Raw genomic sequence first — 5623 nt, 5'->3', positions numbered from 1 at the left:
TTGTCTAAGAATCCCATTATCTTCACAAAGTCAGGCTCAATTAACCTTCCTTTCACCTTTACTCCACTTTCCTATCATTTTCCCTTTACCTCTGTAGCAGTAACAGCTCCTTCCTTCATCCTTTTTTTTTTTTTTTTTTTTTTTTTAAATAAAGTTAAATTAGTCGGCTTTTAATCACCCAATCCCCATTTTTCCAAGGTGTCATTATTACATATGCTGTTCCCCAAGAAAATGCTGAGCTGTCCTTGGGGCAGGAATCAAACCCTGTAATTCCTCTCTCCCGAATGGGGGGGCCCAAATCACAAAGATAAACCACTGAGAGCCCTTCAGCAAAACGCCTCTTGTGCTTTCTTAAAGCTTTTATTGCCATTAATCGGTCATGAATTAGCAGGAATAACTCCGGGAGCTTCATTAATTTCCTTGCTGAGGGTGAATGAAAAAGGTGACCTGGATAAACCCATCTTGTTCTGGAAATGCTCATCAATCCTTGGAGGTTGAAGGTCTTGGCTCCTCCTCACAAAGCTGTCTTTCTTTCCTGCAGTTTGGGTGAAAACGCTTCATAAACCTCAACAGGGCCTTAAAATGCTCCAGAAATGAGTGTTTTCACCTCTAGAAATGCGAGTTCAAACGGAGGAAGGAAAAATGAGAGGGAATCGTTGCCACCTGATCACAGAATCCCAGAGTCTGCTGAGCTGGAAGGGACCCTCAAGGACCATCCAATCCAACCCTCAGCCCTGCACTGGACAGACCCAAAGGATCATCCCAACCCTCCTGCAGCTCTGGCAGCCTTGGGGCTGTGCCCACTGCCCTGGGGAGCCTGTTCAGTGCCAATCACCCTCTGGGGAAAGAACCTTGTCCTAAAATCCAACCTGATCCCAATGTCCAGGCTCTGCTTCATCACCAGTCCCAAGGTGGTGCCACCAGTTGGGGCTGAGGGAATGAGCCCCAAATCTCTGCCCAGAACACCTCAAACTGATCATGAGCATCACCAGCTTCAAGCAGCCTTGAGATGTTCGTGTCCCACATCTCCCATGGCCACTCAGCTGTCCCAGGCCCTGTCCCTGTCCCTGGAACCATCACACTCTGCTTCGTTCATCTCCCCAGGGCACATCCCTCTGCAGCTGGGCTTGGGGGGCTTGTTGTCACCCTTTCCAGAGCCTTCCCAGTGCTGGATGGGAGGCAGAAAGCCCAGAAATTTTGTGGCAGGCCATTCCTGGTGGATTAACAACAGAGTCTGCATTCTGTGGTTTGGACAAGTCACCAAGTTTGTGTCCCCAAAAACAAAACCAAATGCTGGATTTCCTGACGGGCTCCAGTTACTGCTTTGATCCTTAGGGAAAAGAAAATCATTGCTTCACCTTCTCAGCAGGTTTCTGGAGGAGCAGATTGACCCCCCCAGCCACGTCCTGCTCCACAGATCCCGCTCCTTAAACTGCAGGGTGACACCTTTGGCAGAGAACTTGCTAAAAAGTAGGTTAGGTGTGTATTTTAGGACACTGTGCGTGAGTAACAGCTATTTTAAAAAGTAGGATTCAGGGTCACAGAAGTGGAGATGCACAGAAGTTGGAAGGAAGCTGGATCTTTCATCCAGAACCAAAAAAAAAAAAACCCCAAACCCCAGGGCTGGCACTTTTCCCTTCATCAGTGCTACCCACCCCCCACAGGTTCCCTTCCTGAGCTCCACAGCTCGGGGGGTGTTTGTGTTGGGATGGATTTTGGGACAATTTTGGACGATCAGGATGGCACAGGGAGCACAGGCAGGAAATTGGTGCTGATAATGCCAAGGTTATTGGTTTGATCTCTTTATGGGCAGTTGATTTAAGAGCTGGACTCGATGATCTTTGTGGGTCCCTTCCAGCTCTGACTGTTCTGTGATTCTGTGATCACACCTGCAGTGGCAGCACCAGGGAACCCACATCCCATCCTGGGAATGATTCAGGGCTCCCAGAACTGCAAATCCAGGGGCTTTGCTGCTGTTTGGGGGCGGGGGGAGACCCAGGACAGAGCCAGCACCTTTAATCCTTCCTCCTTGGGACCAGCGCGGTGGCCTCTCTAGGAGGACAAGGACAGGAGGAGAAATGGTTTTCCACAGCTCCAAAATACGTATCCAGGTGTACCTGGCACAAGAAACACATGAGAGGCCTTAGCAGAGCCTGCCCAGAGACAGCAGGCTGTGTCCCAAGCCCGGATTTCTGAGGACACACGGGATAAATGACAAAAAAGTGACAGCAATCCACGGTGGGTGGCTCAGAGCCCACGGAAATGACTCAGTCCCAAACAAAACGATGATAAAACCCTACATTCCACGCAGCACCAGGGGAGGGGATGCCTCTCAGTTGGATTTAGGAGCATCCCCTCTGTGTTTCGGGGTAGGAATTTGCTGGGCCAGCAAAGGAAGCAGGTTTGCTGGGCAGCCAGCCCGGCACAAGGGCAGCTTCCCATCTCCCAGGCAGCCTGGCCAGCTTTGTTCCAGCCTGGAAAACGTTCTGAGGTGGTTTGAAGAACATTGCTGAAATGTTTCTGCGCATCTGTCGCTGCCAGAAGCCTTTACCGGGAATAAACAGGAGGCTGCAGGTTTTCCAGTCACTGGAATAAAACCCCCATCCCATATCCCTGTAGCTCCATCTGCCACAGCCTAAAATGAGCCCTGAGTGGGATTCCTGCCTTCTTCATCCCCACTGGCCCCCTCTCCCCCATCCCAAAGGAACCTGAGTGCCCAACCCATTCCAGCCCACCCTGGCAATCCCTGGAGCGTTTCTCACCCAAGCAATGTATATATAAGAACACATATAGATATTTTATGAAACACTTAGATCATCTTTAACTTGGTTTCCAGGGCAAAAAAAAAGCTCTGTCAGCATTTCCTCCGTTACATTTAGTGAACACACCCTGCCTTAAGTCACCAGTTCTCATTTTCTGCCTTTTTTTTTCCTCCCAGACATTTTCCTTCGCCTCATGTGCTGCTGCCCTGGCCGAGGGATCTCCTGGCTCCTGTCCCTGCCCTCTGAATGTCCTGCAATTACACTTTGATGACCCCCTCAATAAACTTTGTGGCTATTAAAACTATCTATTAAAAACAAAAAAAAAAAAAAAGAGGCATTAAGTACATTAATAAAAGGGCAAAAAATCAGTTTGTTGACCGGGGAGCTGCTCCAGTGCCGCAGTTCAGGGACCCCATCCCTGTCCTCTCCTGATCCCATCCCCTGCACATCCCTTTGCAGAGGGCTTCTCTCTGCTGAGAAAGCCAGATGGAGTGCTTGCTAAGTGCAATAAAAATCCCTCTGGAGCTCAGAATATTTCTGTTTTCTGAGTTTCATCATAAAGCCAAGGTGGGGTGAAGATCCTGAACGCGTCAATAATTCGGGGTGGATGCAAAACACACGCCGGGGCTGCAGTGAAAGGCGAGGGCAGAGGGTTGGAAATGCATTTTCCTCCTCCCTCTCTTGTTATTTAAAGAGGGGACTCGGGGCAGAGCGCTCAGGAACAGGTTTTGTGCTCGGTTCAAAAGCGGCCTCGGCTCAAAGAGCGACTGAAGTCAAGCGGTGGAACAACACCGGTCAAAATCCCGCCGTCCTGCAAGGCAGGAAATAAAAAAGGTAGGAAATAAAGGTAGGAATTCAAACAGCCAAAGCATTTCCTACCCCTCTCAAGATGTGTTAGTGAGGAAGCAGCACATCCCTGCTGCCTGGGGAAGCTGTGCTGGGTACCCAGGAGCATTGGCACCAAGGGGATGTGCTGGATTTGGGGATGCAGGAGCCAAATCCCCTCAATTTTGGGCCCCCCCAGCAGGCAGGAGGGCAGGTATAGGATCCCTTATCAGGCAGGAGGGCAGGTATAGGATCCCTTATCAGGCAGCAAGGCAGGTGCACACAAAGCCAAACAGCATCCAATGTCTGATGTCACACTTTTAAAAGCAATAAAAGGCAGTTGATCACAGGGTATTCCGCGAAGCAGATGAGGAGAATGCTCCTGGCCTGGAGGTTGGAAGCCTAGACATCAACATGTGTGTGTGTAGCATTCCTTGCAGCTGCTTTATCCCTGCAAAGGCTTGTGCTGGAAGCTCCACGCAGGCACAGAGGGGTGGCAGGAAGGACCAGCAGCAGCCGATGCCATCCCACCTTCCCCGCTTCACCCGCCCGGTCCGAGCTCTGAACTCTGGGATTTTCACACCAGCCCGGAATATTTTCTTGCTTGGCTTATTCCACTTATAAATGTATTACACGGGCTGGTAACATTCATCTGCTCTTTCTCTGCCTCTCACCCAAACTAGGGCTGATTCAGTTCCCCCCCCGGGCGATGCAGCGAGGCGGGGAGAACCGAAATCCTTCTGGGACACGGAGCTGCAGACAAACACACCCGGGGCTAAATATATCCCCAGCCCTCCCTGCAGCTTTGCTCTGCCTCAGACACACACAAATACAGCTCCTCAGGGCCACAAGACTCCTATTTTTTAAATATCAGCATGCGGGAGTAGTTCCTGACCAGGAAAAGAAAAAATAATAATAATAAAAAAAAAAGAGGCTAAATATTGATTTAGCTGCAGCTGAATTTGAATTTGAAGGTGAGGGCTGGGGAGGCGAACAAAAAGAGCAGCTGCTGGGAGCCGTGGGGGAGGTGTGGGCACGCCGTGTTACCCTCCTGTCCCACGCTGGCACCTTTTCCTCGCAGATCTTCGTGCCCCGGGCACGGGCAGCGAGTGCTGCTCTGCTCCCGAGAGCCCCGGGGCTTCCTCCTCCCACAATCTCCCCCGTGGATTCACACCAGAGCACGAACGGGAGCTGACTCTGCCAGCTAAAAGGGGTTTTCCACTTTATTCCCTGAAATGTGCTACATTTTTTGCCCTTTTCTCTTTTTTTGTCTCCTTCCCTCTTCTCAGCAGCCAGACGCGCTCCTGGGGAAAGTTGAGATGCGTGGGATCCTGGAGTAGGTAGGGCTGAACAATCCCAACATTTGGCGTTTCCAGAGCCTTCCCCAGCCCTCCAAAAGCAGCGATTTCCACGCAGCCAGCGATCCCACGTGAAAGATATTGAGGCAAAGGAGTTATTTGGGGACGAACTGCGCGCGTGTGGATTCTCCAGAGCAGAAGAAAAGGGAGTCCAAATGTCGCCGGTTTTTGTTCGGATTTGCGTGGTTTTTTTCGAGGAGAAACTCCTGTCCCCGCTTCGCTTCTGGGGGCGTTACGAAACCTGGCCTGGAGCCTGCAGATTTCCGCTCGGTGGTAATGATCTGTTAAAATAAAATAAAATTAAAAAATAAAATTAAAAAAAAAAAAAATAAAAAATGCTGTTACAAAGTTTCCTGAGAGAAGCTCTGGGAAGATTTCACACCGAGCGTGCCATGACATCGCCTGAAAGGCGACACCGCGACCCCCGACCAGCTCGGGGCTGGGCCAGCTGCCACCCAGCAGGAACACGACAGGAGTTTTTTTCCCCACCCGCGAGGGAGACAACAAAAGATTCAGGGCCCGCCTGAACCCTGCAATCTGAGGGATGTTTGCCCGGGAGGGTGTGGATGCTCTGGCTGACTCCAGGCGGGTTCCCAGGTCTCGTGGCGTGGGGGGTGGTGGCTCTTCGGGATGACACCGGGGAGTGTCGCTTGCTCTGATGTGCTCTTCGAGTGACGT

This window comes from Empidonax traillii, unplaced genomic scaffold (assembly GCF_003031625.1).
Source record: "Empidonax traillii isolate 1590-97213 ecotype Southwest subspecies unplaced genomic scaffold, ASM303162v1 scaffold1466:size138736, whole genome shotgun sequence".
Classification (NCBI taxonomy): domain Eukaryota; kingdom Metazoa; phylum Chordata; class Aves; order Passeriformes; family Tyrannidae; genus Empidonax; species Empidonax traillii.
The sequence above is the reverse complement of the archived record's forward strand: the minus strand, read 5'-3'. Positions refer to the sequence as shown.